Raw genomic sequence first — 18,578 nt, 5'->3', positions numbered from 1 at the left:
ATAAAAAAGAAGGAAGACGGGAAGAAAAAAGTCGAGTAGCAGCAGCTGTTGTTGGGGGTGGAGAAGGGAGGCGGCTGAGAGAAGGAGAAAGAGAAAGAGGGAGAGTATCATAATGAAATATTAGATTTAGGGTTTCTATTTATCCTCTAAATCAATGGGTAGAATCTAATACTTTTAAATCGACGGTAGAAACTAAGTTTAAAAATTAATCGGTTCCCCAATGGTTTTTGGTTCGGTTTTCAGGTCAAACCAAAACCAAACCAGTAATGTCGGTTTTTCAACTTCTTTTACCAAACCAATCCAAATCTAAATGGTTTGGTTCGGTTTCTTGCTTATTGGTCTGATTCGGTCGGTTTCCAACGGTTAACCGATACCATGTTCAGCCCTAGCTCCACCCGCTGATAGTCTTCGGATTGCTATGATGACTCCTCAACGGTCACATGTTGTACCAACGTTCCACCTCTAGTTGGGTCCATACACAACGTGACACGTATCCTATTGCCAGGGGTATTAAATGTGGGTAGATAAGGTTTCCACGTGTGTACTCGGTCATTACATGTGATGTCTTTTCTTCGTCAGTTGGACTAAATCCTGGATATCCAATTTGAACATATCTCGGGATATGGTAAATTAGATATTCTGGAACGTAAAGGTAGATATGTTCAAATTATATATTCTGGAACGTTAAGGTACTTCATAGATGGTATAACAATCGCGCCTCGGAGTCTTCTGTCCGTTGGATGAATATTGGTCTGATGATGATACACTAAGACCTTGTTGGTGACTCGTGTCCCTGCCCCTATGATGTCCTTTCTTTGTAAGGTCCCCACGTGGGACACGTGCATGGTGGTGATTGTTGTGTACTCACAATTTCCCCTATTTTCTTCTTCTTCTTACGAGGATAAGATGAGAAGGAAATATCTCCCTCAACCACCACTAAGTGCAATAACTGCTCCTAAATTCCCACGTCAATTTCTTTTCAAGTTCCCAAATATATATGCTTCAAGGAGTTAAGACCTATTGCTTCTAATTTTAAATCCTTTTATCTTCCAATATTCCATGTTCTTCTCAGTTCTCCTGACTTCTTTTTCTTGTTTCTTAGTTCTTAACTTTTTTGGAAACAAAACCTTTTGTCTTGACGCCGTCGAATCCTTGGTTTGCCGAATCATCTCGTGCCGATTCTGCTTCAGTTACTCGTTGGTGTTCTTTCCAGATTCGTTCTTTGGTAGAGGTTGTTAGACTTAATGTTGGTTTAGCAACAAATTTTGGTTTATTTAAGGTAATTCTGTTTTGGTTAAGCTAATCCTGTTTTGTTTAATATTAAGAAGGATTACAGTTCAGCTGCTTGCTGTCCTATGACTCACCTAGTGAGGTGTCAACCAACTAATGATGGACAGGTTGGTTGACACATAGTCTATGTCTAAGCTCTCTTCTAGCCTCTTATACACATCTTTTTTCAGTAATTCATCCATCCAAGGATTGAGAGGAAAAAGAAGTAGAAGCTAAGTCATGTTTATGTTTTCTGCTTGATATATTTTACTTCTAACTTCTGAACATGTATTGCTCTGTATCATGCTATTAATGAGTATCCTAATGTTATGCTAATGATAGAGATATGTTCATCTAATTGAAGCTCTAACTTGATTGTTCTGTGTAGCCATAAAGATATTATAAAGCATGATAAGACTAGGGTTATGTCTGTTTTCAGCATAAGGGTTCTTATAATTTTGTTTAAGCATAAAGTATGATGATTAATAAGCTGAAATTCCAACAGTCTACTTCTATTTCCCCTAGTTATTTCATGTTCTTGAACTAGGTATATGCACAGATCTGTTGTGGTGAAGTTGCTTATGGAATTTGTTGCTGATGGCATGAGGTATAATCTGACCTCAGTTGAGCTGCCCACATATAAGAATCAGCTATTGCATATATTGTTTAAGCATATGGTTTGAGTATATATCATATGTTCAAGTCTATATACTGTTTAACATGGTGTTTTGACTATTGGTGGTTAAGACTACTATTTTGTAATTACATAGCAAGCCTGTAATGACTCTTGAACCGGATCAGAGTACTACGTGAAAGAGTAGTATCTTCTATTTGATTTGATCATAGATGATATTGCAGCTTATGGATTAAAGATCCATGTGATGGGTCAGTTTCCGTGTATGCTGAGACGCATTACATTTGGAGAAAAGTGGTTCAAATAGTGTTTTTGTTTCAAGTATCAGGGATTCACGGTGGACTTGTTTATCTGGAAGCGTTACAAAACAAATGTCTTTCTGACAATGAATGTGGAAAGTTTGTTCTACTTCTTAAGTTGTTGGTGTTGAAGACTCGGGAAACACGGAAGCTTAAAATCCATTGTCAGGTACTTGAAATTCTCTTGGAAAGGTAGTTAGATCTAAGGCAAAAATATATGGCTCACAAGGTTCTGAAGTCATTAAGGATAGCTTATCGTGGCGAGTTTATTTGTTCTGGCATCCACCTCTACCAAAGAGTAAGTGTATGTGGCATATATAATCAGCACTTATCAAAGAATGTGTTCATCTGGAGTCCAGCTCATGAAATTCCACTTCATAGTGATTTTTCCATTCGGATCTAGAGAATCCTAAAATTTTGTTGTTACATGGATTATCATTGGATCTGTATCGTATCTTCTTCGACATGCAGAATTTGTGACCAAGAAAAGCTGCATGGGTTGTTGCGGATTTTTTCCTCCGCAATAGTAGATGAGTAGATCAGAGAGTGAAGTATTTTGTATCAGGCTGTTGCGTTTAGAAATTACCAGGAATAGGAACGCATTGATCAGATATATTAACAGGCTTTGGGATCTATTGTGGAGAAGAGCGATTTTTTGCACTCAACTTGGGTGTAAAGGAAGTTTTATCTATGGTCCCATCTTATGTTCTTGGATTTTAAGGGTCTGATGATTCGTATTTAAACAAGTGGTCAAGTCGAGCAAATAATTGATGCAAGTATCCAAGTACTTCCCTATTTCAGTGGGAGCAGAAGTTCTTTGTCTGCTCAGAACTTGTATAGGGTTTACGGAAGTCATCAAAGTCTAGGTTATAGTGGACTGCTTGAATTATTCGCATGCGTTTATTTGTACTTGTACTAATAAAGGGGATAACACCATTCTGTTTTACAGGTTGAAGTTTCCTCATAAGGACTATTTTTCAGCTGACACGGAGAATAAAGCTTAAGCCGCTGTAGGAGTAGGAAATTACTCTAAATGGTTAAAAAGTATGGAGCGAAAGTATTCATCACAACAGTAAATGAAAAATTAGTTGTCTGCAAGAACCTTGGAGATTGAGCATTAACAAAGAAGAAGTTAACTACTTTGTCGTTTAACCTTTCCATTATGCCTAAAGGTTTAGTAGTCAAGTTTAAGGTATGTGTTTTCTTAAGATGCAAACTTGGAATTCAAAGTATACCAGTGCATTGCAACTGAGTTATTGATGTTTTTTCAGTCTTCAAAATTGTGATTATAGTTATTTTCTTTATTTTTCACTACTCGACTAAGTATTGCCAAAGTAATACTTTGAGAGTAATGAAAGTGTTCTGATGAAAAATGAAGTTTTGTGGCTCAGTCTTTGAGTGTTATAGGTACTTTGGAGTCGTTTGGTGCAAAAGAAGGAAAAATCGTCCATTAGGAGCGTAAAACGCAAAAAGGTCAATTCACAGGCGAGTGATACACGGAGCCAGCTAGAAGTGCAAGGAGGAGCAAAGAATGAACTGTCAGTTTTCTGGAACTGACAAGCCATTTCTGAACAGGTGGCCCTTATCCTATCATCTGGGGTGTGTAAATCCAAATTCCTACGAGACCCTAGAATTGAGAGTAATCATCTCTCAATTATTTCTATCTGAAACCGAGAGACGCCATGGCGGCTGCCTCTGAACTCGAATCCAAGATAAAATAAGGTTGAAATTGAGAGTTCATGAAGAAGCTAGAAGATGGGTTTAACTGGAATTTGAAGTTCCAGCAGAGTAAGAGAAGTTTTGAGTTCAATTTCTGAGAAGATTTGAAGCTCAGATCGAGAATTGCAGAGATGAGATAGGTTGCTGTCGTTACTGGGAAGATCGATCTCGCTGTTGTGATGTTGCTGAGAAGATCGAGAAGAAATTAAATGGGTCTTGAATCTGGTAGCCGCTGTAACAAGGTCGAGTGGAAGATGTTGAGTTTCATGGGTTGATCTGTGGTACAGATCGATGGAGGTTTGAATCAGTTGCAGTCAAGAACACAAAAAGATGAATTCAAGCACAGATGCAGATGAAGAACTCAGGGAAAAGATGGTAACTGATTTGGTAGTGATGTTACAGATGTGTGTGTTGGTTTGCTAAGATTCAGGAAATGAAATTGAAGTTGAAACAGACACAGTAGTGTTGGTGGTTATGAATACAGAGATGGAGTGTTGTCAGCCCTGACTTAAGTTGCAATAGGAGATGGCTGTGAATAACGAGGGTTGAGAACTGGTAGCAATTTTTTACAGTGAGGCCATGGAAGACTGCAAGAGGGTGCTGGTTATGTTAACTAATTGAAGGGGCTGAGATAATGTTGCAAAGAGTAGCAGAGAAGCTGGTGCTAATGTTGAATTCAGTGTAGATGCTGCATCGCAGGTGGTGTTGTTGTTGGTCCAAGGAAAGAGTTGCAGCTGCAGTTGTAGGTGGTACTGAGAATTACAGGTGCAGGCAGAGAGATGAAGGATGGATGTTGTCTGAAGTTGCTAGGGTTGCAAAGGAGAAAAGGGGATCTGTGTATTGAAACAATGGAGAAATTAGGGTTTGTTATGGAGCTGCATAGAAGACCTAGATGAATGTTATGTCTAACAGGTTATGGAGCATGGCTTTGTATGAACTATGGTGTTGCAGTATGGAACTAGAGCAATGGATATGAGAAAGTGCAAGTTGAGATGGTTTGTGTGATAGAAGCTGGTGCAAAGGCTGCAGTTAGGCAGTTGCAGTTACAAGCATTGGAAACTGGAAGAGATTCAGGAAATGATTCTGGTGTAGGCTCGGGTTGCAGATGATGGTATGTGCTGATGGCAGTCTCTGGTGCTGAAACGGAAATAATGATGGTGGCGTTGCAGTCGCAGATGGCAGCCACATGGGTAAGAAGCAGCTGCAGAGCAGGGAAGACAATGGATGTGCAGGTCTGAATTGCAAGTGGATGATGATGGCTATGTTCCAGGCTCTGGTGGATCTGTAAAATTGAGCAGGGAAGTTGAATGAAATTGAGTTGCTGGTGCATATGGCAGTGAACTGCAGGGAGTTGAGCTTGGCAGCAATGTGATTGAGCTACGTATTGTGATAGAACTGAAAGATGCAAGTGGTTGACTTGGTTGATTGTGAGAGGATTGCAGGCTATGACACTGGTGGTTCGATGAGATGCAATGGAATTGGTGTTTATCGCAAGCTATGAAATGTTGCAGATGCAGTGAACTGGACAGGTGCAATGGAGTTAGTAGTGATGGCTAGAAGGGACTGTAAAATGAACACAGAGCAGAATTGGTGGCACTGAAACCGCAGGTAAACTTGAGCTGACATTGCTGTTGGTTGCAGGTGCAGTCGTATGGGAGAGATGGTGACTGAGCTGCAGGGGAATTGAATGTTGATTGCTGCTTGCCAATGAAATTGAAATGTGCAAGTTTGCAACATGGCTCAGGCCTAAACAATTCAGCCAATTCATCTTAGATTTCAGCTGACTCATGCTCTGACTAGCCAGATGAATCAAAGTGACCCAGTGATGACTCACTTGACTCGGTCTGTTTGACTGAGTCGACCGATTTGACCCCATTGACCGTTGACTGGGCGGACTTCGCCGGTCACCCGAGCTTTTTCCGGCTAATCTCCGACCGACTTTCCGGCTACCAAATTGACAGAGTTTCTACACGGGGTTTTATGACTTTTGGTCCACGCGGATTTTCATCTAATGGAATTTGGGCTTTGAAGACCTAATTTTGGAAAGCAAAGGACTGTAAAAGAAGACTTCTACAATTTTTGGGACATCACGTTTTATTATTGTTCTTGGAGCTTCGGAGAAAACTACTTCTAGTGTATGCTTTGCTTTCATCTTTTTCATTACTTTATTGATTATGATGATGATGAACTCCATTATTATGAGTAACTAAATACACTTATTGGTTATGGGATAAGAGTTGATTTCTCAATGCATGTTATTTGATTCTATGGAATAGTTTTGTCTCAACTTTATTATTTATGATTCATGGTTTATAGTGTTTTATGATTTGATTGTTTGATTGGTTGAGTCCGGAATCAATCCGATTTGCTTTCATCTCTAGAGCTATGTTAGGATTTTCAATACGTAAATTGTTTGTCCCTGATTTTATGTAGCATAATTGTGGTTAGTGCTTGTAGTGATATATCCTACTAGTCACATATGAATCATAACCTTGGTTAAAACAAATTAGTGCTTTTACACGTTTGTTTTCTTTGATTAGTCTTATTCCATAAATCTTAAAGCTTTTAGGGAGTTAAACTTAATTTTGCTTTTACACTTTGGGTTGCTTTCAAGGAAGAATTCACATATGCAACTTTTAATGTGGTTGATGAAATTAGGGAATTAGCGGGATATTCTTGTGATCAAGGTATTCTAGGAATTTTAATAAATAAGAGATTAAATTATCAATTCTATTCAATGATGAAAAATACATGCTTGTGAATGATACCATCCCATGACCAATATCTTCTCCTTATTGATTATTCCAACTATTTGCTTTGCTTTGCTTTATTTTATTTTTACTAAAACAACAAAAATCACCCTTGGTTATCTTAGAAACTGAAATTTATATAACAACAAAAGCCTCTCTGTGGATACGAACTCTTTCCTACCACTTTCTACATTATTGTAGTTGAGTAAGGAAGTGAAATTATATTTGTCGGCTGACAACCGGTCAAATTTTGGCGCCGCTGCCGGGGAAGCATCGACTTGTTATTAAGTTTTTAGTTTCTTTTCAGTATTTTTGCTTCCATACTTGTTTTTTTTTTGTTTCTTGTCTTGTTACTTATTTGTTTGTGAGAATTGTTTTCAGGTACCTAATCCCTGGCTTCTAAAGATTGGAACTATCCAAGATGCGGAATATCCACTCGAAGAGGTACAATACTCCAACCAAGTCGAGGTACAACGGAAGAACAAGAGCTAGCAGTGGAAGAAGAGTTACAACACGAAGTTGTAGAACAAGAGGAACCGGTTGAACAAGGACCACCTTTTGAAGAAGAAGAAGAAGAAGCAATGGGTGACGCAAATCGTACACTCAAGGACTTGGCTTCTACACAACATGGGTGTATTCAATCCAATTCTACTTTTGAGATCAAGCCGGGGTTGCTAAGAGAATTGCCTAAGTTCCATGACATGGTGAATGAAGATCCAAACAAGCATCTTATGGACTTCCACACCATTGTCACGGCCATGCTTCCAGCGGATACCAATGTGGATGGTGCAATGTTGAAAGTTTTTAGATTCTCGTTGATGGATAATGCTAAGGATTGGTTGTGTTATTTACCTCCCGGAAGTATCACAACATAGAATGGGTTGAAGAAACTCTTTTTAGAGAGGTATTTTCCAGCATCCAAGGATACTCAAATTCGCAAGGAGATTTGCGGGATGAAGCAAAATGTGGGAGAATCCTTATATGAATGTTGGGAGCGATACAAAATATTGGTGGTAAGATTTCCTCACCATCAATTCAGTGATGCAATGATCATTCAATACTTCTATGAAGGACTTAACTCAAGTGATAGGAGTCTTCTTGACGCTGCGGGTGGTGGTGCACTAGTGAACAAAATGGTGGAACAAGCTAGAGAGTTGATTGAGAACATGGCAGCAAACTCCCAACAATTCTTGAGTCGTGGTTCGGACGTGCTTCTAAGGAGAGTAACTGAAGTGAGCGAGGTGGAGGAACTTCGTCAACAAATGGGTAACATGACAGCAATGTTGCAACAAGTTGCAGACGCGGTGATATCAATGTCTCCTCAAGGGTATGAAAATTCCAATGAGCAAGCTAATGCGGTCTTTCCAAATCAACAAAGACGATATGATCCCTACTCCAACACTTACAATCCGGATGGACAGATCACCCCAATTTTAGCTATGCCAACAAGCAAGGAGCGGTCCAACAACCTATGTTCAACCGTCCAAGTGGATTTCAACCACAACAACAGCAATTCCAGCCGCAATAAAAACAAGTTCAGCAACCACAACAATCAATGCAAGGTCAAGGTTCGGATATTGATGCAAAGCTTCAAAAGATGATGCAAGGCATTGGTACCATGTTTAAAGAAAGCCAACAAGAGACTAAGAGCGCTATCAAGGAGTTGCAGACACAAATGAGATCCATGGCGAGTGAGATAAAAAAATTGAAAGCACAAAATGGTGGGAAACTTCCTTCTCAACCTATTAACCCAACAGAGGGTGTCAATGCAATTACGTTGAGAAGTGGTACACAACTTGTGCAACCCGAAGCTACTGATTCGTGCAAGGTGGAAACACCCAAGGAGACGGTGTTGGAGGAAAAGAGGGATGAAATTCCCCAAACACCCGAGGTACCGATTCCTAACACTAAAACTCCTATTCCTACTTATGTTCCTCCTTTACCTTTCCCTCGCGGATTTGCAAAGTCCAAGATGGAGGAACTAGAAAAGGAGATTTTGGACGTGTTAAGGAAGATTCATGTGAACATACCACTCATATATGCTATAAAGCAAATGCCAAAGTATGCAAAGGAGTTAAAGGACTTGTGTACCAATAAGAAAAAGCTCCAAGGTAATGAAGTGCTAAGTGTGTGGGAGAATGCTTCGGAAATCTTACAACACAAACTCCCACTGAAATGCAAGGATCCGGGTAGCTTTGACATTCCCGTCACTATTGGTAACACTACATTTAACAAAGCAATGTTGGATTTAGGTGCATCCGTTAATGTTATGCCTGCGTCCATATATAATTCACTTGATATAGGTCCTTTGAAAAAGGCCAATATTGTGTTGCAATTAGCCGATCATACTAATTTTTACCCAATGGGTATTGTGGAGGATGTTCTTGTGCAGGTTAATCAACTTGCGTTTCCAGCTGACTTTTGCGTGTTAGAGATGAATGAAGCTTCACCGGACTCATCTCTTCCATTGCTACTTAGGCGTCCCTTCATGAAAACGGAGAAAACCATTATTGATGTAGACAAGGGAACGCTAACTATGGAGTTTGATGGAGAAACAATACGTTTCAACATTTTCAAGACGATGAGATATCCTAGTGATGTCCACTCTTGTTTCTCCATTGATGTGTTGGATACTTTGGTGCAACAAATGTTTGAATTGAATGGGGGTGATGCTTTGGAAACCGTGTTAACTACATCCATAGATAATGGTGTAGAGTGTGGTAATGAAGTCAAGGAAGCCCTTGGTGATCTTAATTCACTACAAGGATGCACGGAAACTCATAATATATCTTTTATTTCTTTACCGTGCAATGATGAACAGCTTGTACCATCTACTGTTAAATCTACAAAGTTGGAATTGAAACCTCTTCCAAGTCACTTAAAGTACTTGTACTTGACAATGAAGAGTTACCTGTGATTGTTTCTAACGAGCTTAGTGAATTACAAGAGAAAAAACTTCTACGGGTGCTAAGGAAATACAAGACGGCCATTGGATGGACAATCGCTGATATCAAGGGTATAAGCCCTGCCGTTTGTATGCATAAGATTCGTTTGGAGGACGATGCAAATCCTACAAGGGAAGCGCAGCGTCGTTTAAACCCTCCCATGATGGAAGTTGTGAAAAAGGAGATACTCAATCTTTTGGAAGTGGGTGTTATATACCCCATATACGACAACAAGTGGGTAATCCCGGTACAGGTAGTACCAAAGAAATCAGGTGTTACGGTGGTGGAGAATGATAAGAATGAACTCGTCCCAACTCGTGTGCAAACCGGTTGGAGGGTTTGTATTGATTATAGAAAATTGAATTCTACCACTAGAAAATACCACTTTCTATTACCTTTTATTGGTCAAATGCTTGAACGTTTAGCTGGACACTCTTACTATTGCTTTCTTGATGGTTATTCAGGTTATAATCAGATTGCAATAGCACCGAAAGACCAAGAGAAAACCACTTTCACTTGTCCATTTGGTACTTTTGCTTGTAGAAGGATGCCTTTTGGATTGTGCAATGCTCCAGCTACTTATCAAAGGTGTATGGTGAGTATCTTTTCAGAGTATGTTGAAAACATAATCGAAGTGTTCATGGACGATTTTAGTGTCTTTGGTGATTCATTTGACCTTTGTTTGAACAACTTGTCTTTAATCCTTGAACGATGTGTTGAAACAAACCTTGTGCTGAATTGGGAGAAGTGCCATTTCATGGTAACTCATGGCATAGTTTTAGGCCATATAATATCTTTTAAAGGCTTGGAAGTCGATAAATCTAAGATTGACCTTATTCGTCCTCTAACCCCTCCCACTACGGTGAGGGAGATACGTTCTTTTATTGGACACGCAGGTTTTTATCGTAGGTTCATCAAGGATTTTTCCAAGATAGCATCACCACTTTGTAATTTATTGCAAAAAGATGTGGTTTTTAACTTTGATGAAAAGTGTATGGAGGCATTCAATCGCTTGAAATAGCTTTTGATTTCAGCCCCTATCATTAAACCACCGGATTGGAGCAAGCCTTTTGAGCTCATGTGTGATGCAAGTGACTATGCGGTTGGTGCAGTGCTTGGGCAGCGTGTGGGGAAGATTCCTCATGCCATTTATTATGCTTCTAGAACGTTAAATGAGGCCCAACAAAACTACACAACCACTGAAAAAGAGTTATTAGCCATTGTTTTTGCTTTAGAAAAGTTTCGTTCTTATCTAATTGGTACAAAAGTTGTTGTCTTTTCTGATCATGCAGCACTTAGGTACTTGCTAATGAATAAAGAAGCGAAACCGAGGCTCATAAGATGGATTTTTCTCTTGAAAGAGTTTGATCTTGAAATCAAAGACAAGAAAGGAATTGAGAATACTGTTGCGGATCATTTGAGTCGACTTGTTGTGGACAAGGAAGTTATCCCATTGCGTGAAAGCTTCCCGGATGAGCAACTATTCTCAATTTCCCTTGGAGAACCATGGTATGTGGATATTGTTAATTACTTAGTTTCTAAACAAATCCGAAAGGACTTGTCTCGTGCTGAGAGGGACAAACTTAAAAGGTTAGGTAACCAATACATATAGGATGATCCTTATTTGTGGAAACAAGGTAGTGACCAAGTATTACGTAGGTGCATTCCCGAATCTGAATTTAACTCTATATTGTCTTTTTGCCACTCTTATGCTTGCGGAGGACATTTTGGGAGTAAGAGAACCGCTCACAAGGTGCTTGCAAGCGGTTTCTATTGGACAACCTTGTTTAAGGATGCACATAAATTTTGCACAACTTGTGATAGGTGCCAAAGAACAGGCAATCTAGGTGCTCGAAATCAAATGCCACAAACTTTTATTCAATTTATTGAAGTTTTTGATGTATGGGGTATTGATTTTATGGGTCCTTTTGTCAACTCTCGTGGAAATTTTTACATCTTACTTGTTGTTGATTATGTGTCGAAATGGGTGGAAGCTAAGGCCACCCCAACTAAATATTCTAAAGTGGTTTCAGATTTTTTTCAAGCAAATATTTTTGCAAGATTTGGAATTCCAAGGGCCTTAATTGGCGATGGAGGTTCACATTTCAAAAACAGGTTCTTGCAAAGCTTGCTAAGGAAGTACAATGTGTCGCATAAGATTGCAACACCTTATCATCCACAAACGAATGGACAAGCCGAGGTTTCCAACCGAGAGGTGAAGTCCATACTTGAAAAGACGGTGAAACCAACAAGGAAGGATTGGAGCATGCGACTTAATGATGCTTTGTGGGCTTATAGAACCGAATACAAGACACCTATTGGGATGTCTCCTTTTAGGCTTGTGTATGGTAAACCTTGTCACTTACCCGTGGAGATTGAGCATAAGGCGTTTTGGGCTATCAAGCAATGCAATATGGATATGGATGGGGCTGGAAATCAAAGGAAGTTACAACTCCAAGAGCTAGAGGAGCTTCACAACGATGCATTTGAAAGTTCACGCATTTACAAGGAGAAAACTAAGGCCTTTCATGATACTATGGTTTCTAGAAAACAATTTTGTGTTGGACAGAAAGTACTTTTGTTTAATTCTCGCTTGTAATTATTTCCGGGTAAATTAAGGCCATGTTGGATTGGACCTTTTATTGTTACTAATGTGTTTTCTCATGGTGCAGTCGAAATCCGTAGTATTGCTACAGGCAAGGAGTTTAAAGTTAATGGGCACTGGTTGAAACCATACTATGAGAACTTCTCTTCCGAAGTGGTGGCAGGAGTTAATTTTGTGGATGCACTCCCTCTGGAGGAGTCATAGAAAGCAAGGAGATAGTCGGGCTGACGACTTTAAACCAAGCACTAAGTGGGAGGAAACCCACCGGTTTTGTATCTTTACCTATCTGTTTATTCTTAAGTACTTTTGTCTTATTTTTAGTTTTTTATTGTCTTGTATTTCCAACCTTAACTTACTTTGGATAAATTAATTTACATCGAGGACAATGTAAAGTTTAAGTGTGGGGGAGTGGTTAAGCTTTTGCTTTGTACCTTTTTCATGCAATTTTTCAACTTTTTTGTAAATTAGTGAATAAGAAACTTCAACTTGTAGTTAGTTTAGAGTCACATAATATACATGTCGCTAAGATTACATCGAGAATCTCATAATAGTGATTGAACTTAGAGATGACAGAGAACATGATCGCGTTTCTTACTTGTATAAGAGTTAAAGTTGGATTTAACCATCCCAGTGGCAAATGAGGTGCAGATTGAATTCGGTATTAGATTTGTGATCCCCTATAGTGGAGACTACCTATGTTACATTATGAGAGGCACCGACCTTCAATTCTTTGTACCTGTCTAAATATGTGCTTTCAGAGTGTGTGTCACCGTACGTTAACTCCGGGTAGAATAGTGAGCTACCCAACTTCCCACAATAGAAGCACTATTTTGATCTCTTGAGTGTTATTTTTATCAATCATGAATGGTGACATCGAATTGCTAACTTACATACCACTTGTATTCTTGTTCGCAGTTAGCACCATCCACTTTATCTCTCTCTACACCAACGGGTCCATATAAACACCATCATCATTAACAAGAGGAGCATCACAAATTCGAAGGAAAGTTGAAGACGTTCAAGGTTTATGAGCAACAGTACAGGAATGAGCAGATTTCAGATTCAAGTATAGCAACAAGACAAAGAGCATATTTCCGATTAAAAGTTGAAGACTATTGTACAAGAGTGAAGATTATCAAGATGAGAATTCGAGAAGTTTATGATATCGAGATATACAAGTTGTGAAGAATTGAGTGGTAAATTACTTACACCATGGACTTTGTTTTGCAATTTTATTTGTTAGTTTGTATCTTATTTTCTCTTGTCTAAAAAAAAGAAAAAAAAAACAAGAGATAATTTATTAGGTTCATCATTAGTTATTTTGTTTTTGTGTTATGTTAAAAAAAAAATTGAAACAAAAAAGGAAAAAAAAATTTGAAAAAAAAATCCATTTGTAATGTATTTTGGTTTGTTTAGTTCATTTTTGGTTTTGTATTTATTCAATAAAGCCAATGGAAGAAGAGATATCCATAATGAAGTTTCAAGCGACAAGGAATTGAGGAAAGAATCACATTGTTAAGATTCTACGAAGTTCAAGAATTATCATCAAGTGTTGAAGACCGAAGACGAAGATAAAGACAAGGATTGAAGACCGAAGACGTTTCTATGGATGTTGTGAGAGTGGTGCTAACTGCACGCCGAACGAATAACGAGGTAAGTAAACATATTCCCACCTTCGTTAAGTGGTTGATTTCCTTTCTAAGAGACCGTCAGAAAAAAAAAGGTTTTCAAAATGATAAAAGATGTGGGTTTTTAAAACACTTCGGAGGGTTTTGACCTTCCTACCATTCAAAGTGTCGCAGGATTATCTCTTCATTCCTACCTGGACACATGTGTGACCCATAAAGAGCTATTTATTATTGAGAGCAATATCATAAAACCCTTTATTGTGAGGCAGAGTCAAGACTTTTGATCACTCCGAACCCGATTTTCTCTCGAGAAGGGATGGTTATTTCTCTCTCAACATTTAAGGATGCGATTGTGTTCATTTATGTGTCTAACTTCTTATTGCTAATGTTCAGAATTTCTATGTATTCTTAGCGCGTTGGATGCTATCATTACGGAGAACTAGTAAGTTGGAAAAGTAGGTTTTGTAGGCATACCTCTTGTAAACCTTCACGAGACTATAACTCGTCCACTAGGGACACCTAGGGGTTCAAAGCCTTTTTTATTTATGCTAAAAGTGACCGTAGGCTCGACGGGACGGAGTTGTGTGTACGTTTTGAAAATAAGTTTTGTTTGATTTGCTCGAGGACTAGCAAAGTCTAAGTGTGGGGGAATCTTATAGGTGTCTAAAATACCTAATTTTATATCTAGTATTTATACTTTCTTTGCAAATTTTCTTGTAAATTATGTATCTTATATTCGCTTTTGAGTGTTATAGGTACTTTGGAGTCGTTTGGAGCAAAAAAAGGAAAAATCGTCCATTTGGAGCGTAAAACGCAAAAAGTTCAATTCACAGGCGAGTGATACACGAAGCCAGCTAGAAATGCAAGGAGGATGGAAGAATGAACTGTCAGTTTTCTGGAACTGACAAGCCATTTCTGAACAGGTCCTATCATCTGTGGTGTGTAAATACAAATTCCTACAAGACCCTAGAATTGAGAGTAATCATCTCTCAATTATTTCTATCTGAAACTGAGAGACGCCATCGCGGCTGCCTCTGAATTCGAATCCAAGATAAAATAAGGTTGAAATTGAGAGTTTATGAAGAAGCTAGAAGATGGGTTTAACTGTAATTTGAATTTCCAGCAAAGTAAGAGAAGTTTTGGGTTCAATTTCTGAGAAGATTTGATGCTCAGATCGAGAATTGCAGAGATGAGATAGGTTGTTGTCGTTACTGGGAAGATCGATCTCGCTGTTGTGATGTTGCTGAGAAGATCGAGAAGAAATTAAATGGGTCTTGAATCTGGTAGCCGCTGTAACAAGACCGAGTGGAATATGTTGAGTTTCATGGGTTGAGATGTGGTACAGATCGATGGAGGTTTGAATCAGTTGCAGTCAAGAACACAAAAAGATGAATTCAAGCACAGATGCAGATGAAGAACTCAGGGAAAAGATGGTAACTGATTTGGTAGTGATGTTACAGATGTGTGTGTTGGTTTTCTAAGATTCAAGAAATGAAATTGAAGTTGAAACAGACACAGTAGTGTTGGTGGTTATAAATACAGAGATGGAGTGTTGTCAGCTCTGACTTAAGTTGCAATTGGAGATGTCTGTGAATAACGAGGGTTGAGAACTAGTAGCAGTTTGTCAAAGTGAGGTCATGGAAGTCTGCAAGAGGGTGCTGGTTATGTTAATTAATTGCAGGGGCTGAGGTGATGCTGCAAAGAGTAGCAGAGAAGCTGGTGCTAATGTTGAAGGCAGTATAGATGCTGCATCGCATGTGGTGTTGCTGTTGGTACAAGGAAAGAGTTGCAGTTGCAGTTGTAGGTGGTACTGAGAATTACAGGTGCAGGCAGAGAGATGAAGGATGGATGTTGTCTGAAGTTGCTAGGGTTGCAAAAGAGAAAAGGGGATTTGTGTGTTGAAACAATGGAGAAATTAGGCTTTGTTATGGAGCTGCAGAGAAGACCTAGATGAATGTTATGTCTAACAGGTTATGGAGCATGGCTTTGTATGAACTATGGTGTTGCAGTATGTAACTAGAGAAATGGATATGAGAAAGTGCAAGTTGAGATGGTTTGTGTAATAGAAGCTGGTGCAAAGGCTGCAGTTAGGCAGTTGCAGTTACAAGCATTGTCAACTGGAAGAGATTCAGGAAATGATTTTGGTGTAGGCTCAGGTTGCAGATGATGGTATGTGCTGATGGCAGTCTCTGGTGCTGAAATGGAAATAATGATGGTGGCGTTGCAGTCGCAGATGGCAGCCACATGGGTAAGAAGCAGCTGCAGAGCATGGAAGACAATGGATGTGCAGGTCTATATTGCAAGTGGATGATGATGGCTATGTTCCAGGCTCTGGTGGATCTGTAAAATTGAGCAGGGAAGTTGAATGAAATTGAGTTGCTGGTGCATATGGCAGTGAACTGCAGGGAGTTGAGCTTGGCAGCAATGTGATTGAGCTACGTATTGTGATAGAACTGAAAGATGCAAGTGGTTGACTTGGTTGATTGTGAGAGGATTGCAGGCTATGACACTGGTGGTTCGATGAGATGCAATGGAATTGGTGTTTGTGGCAAGCTATGAAATGTTACAGATGCAGTGAACTAAACAAGTGAAATGGAGTTAGTGGTGATGGCTAGAAGGGACTGTAAAATGAACACAGAGCAGAATTGGTGGCACTGAAACCGCAGGTGAATTTGAGCTGATATTGTTGTTGGCTAAGTTTACAGCCAATAAGGAGTTGCAGGTGCAGTCGTATGGGAGAGATGGTGACTGAGCTGCAGTGGAATTGAATGTTGATTGCTGCTTGACAATGAAATTGAAATGTGCAAGTTTGCAACATGGTTCAGGCCTAAACAATTCAGCCAATTCATCTTAGATTTCAGCTGACTCATGCTCTGACTAGCCAGATGAATCAAAGTGACCCAGTGATGACTCACTTGACTCGGTCTGTTTGACTGAGTCGACCGATTTGACCCCATTGACCGTTGACTGGGCGGACTTCGCCGTTCACCTGAGCTTTTTCCGGCAAATCTCCGACCGACTTTCCGGCTACCAAATTGACAGAGTTTCTACACGGGTTTTTATGACTTTTGGTCCACGCGGATTTTCATCTAATGGAATTTGGGCTTTGAAGACCTAATTTTGGAAAGCAAAGGACTGTAAAAGAAGACTTATACAACTTTTGGGACATCACGTTTTATTATTGTTCTTGGAGCTTCGGAGAAAACTACTTCTAGGGTATGCTTTGCTTTCATCTTTTTCATTATTTTATTGATTATGATGATGATGAACTCCATTATTATGAGTAACTAAATACACTTATTGGTTATGGGATAAGAGTTGATTTCTCAATGCATGTTATTTGATTCTATGGAATAGTTTTGTCTCAACTTTATTATTTATGATTCATGGTTTATAGTGTTTTATGATTTGATTGTTTGATTAGTTGAGTCCGGAATCAATCCGATTTGCTTTCATCTCTAGAGCTATATTAGGATTTTCAATACGTAAGTTGTTTGTCCCTGATTTTATGTAGCATAATTGTGGTTAGTGCTTGTAGTGATATATCCTACTAGTCACATATGAATCATAACCTTGGTTAAAACAAATTAGTGCTTTTACACGTTTGTTTTCTTTGATTAGTCTTATTCCATAAATCTTAAAGCTTTTAGGGAGTTAAACTTAATTTTGCTTTTACACTTTGGGTTGCTTTCAAGGAAGAATTCACATATGCATCTTTTAATGTGCTTGTGATGAAATTAGGGAATTAGTGGGATATTCTTGTGATCAAGGTATTCTAGGAATTTCAATAAATAAGAGATTAAATTATCAATTCTATTCAATGATGAAAAATACATGCTTGTGAATGATACCATCCCATGACCAATATCTTCTCCTTATTGATTATTCCAACTATTTGCTTTGCTTTGCTTTATTTTATTTTTACTAAAACAACAAAAATCACCCTTGGTTATCTTAGAAACTGAAATTTATATAACAACAAAAGCCTCTCTGTGGATACGAACTCTTTCCTACCACTTTCTACATTATTGTAGTTGAGTAAGGAAGTGAAATTATATTTGTCGGCTGACAACCAGTCAGTCATGGATAATGAATGTGTAAAATGCTGCAATATAAGACTCTGAATACATGTGGCTGGGTTGACTAAGAGATGAAGATGCTCGTAGTTTAGATCACGAAACCAGAGCTACAAAGATTCTTCATCTTTTTGCTTATAAAAAGGTTTGCTTGTGACTTATTTTGAATGTTGCAAGTGCGAACCTTCCCAAAGGTGATTCGCACTAGTAGTGTTTGGAATGAATCATGTTTTATGTTTGGTATAGTTTTCCCACCGTCTATTAAACCCAAAGGTTTGATAATGAAGTTTAAAGTATGTAATTTTCTTTAAAAATGCAGATTAAACGTAGGGGTATAATCATTTGATTCCAGTTTTTTTTTGAAAAATGTGATTAGATTTTCTGTATTTTCCATCACTCGAATGAAAGTATGAAAGGGTTCTCTAATCAGAATGAAGTTTTTGTGGTGTAGGTGTTTTGAAAAATGCGCTGGAATGAAAGTGACAATGTCTCTTAGTTTTATGGAAGATCTTCATGGATTTTGTCGACTTTTCAAGGGGGTGCACATCCGAGTTCAGACTACACTTCAAACATTATGTCTACTTTCATTGTGTGTTTGAAAAGGGGCGTTGATCCATACGATCTATTCACAGGGTCCAACTAGGAAGTTGATC

This window comes from Papaver somniferum, chromosome 7, assembly GCF_003573695.1.
Source record: "Papaver somniferum cultivar HN1 chromosome 7, ASM357369v1, whole genome shotgun sequence".
Classification (NCBI taxonomy): domain Eukaryota; kingdom Viridiplantae; phylum Streptophyta; class Magnoliopsida; order Ranunculales; family Papaveraceae; genus Papaver; species Papaver somniferum.
Note: the sequence above shows the minus strand (reverse complement) of the source record.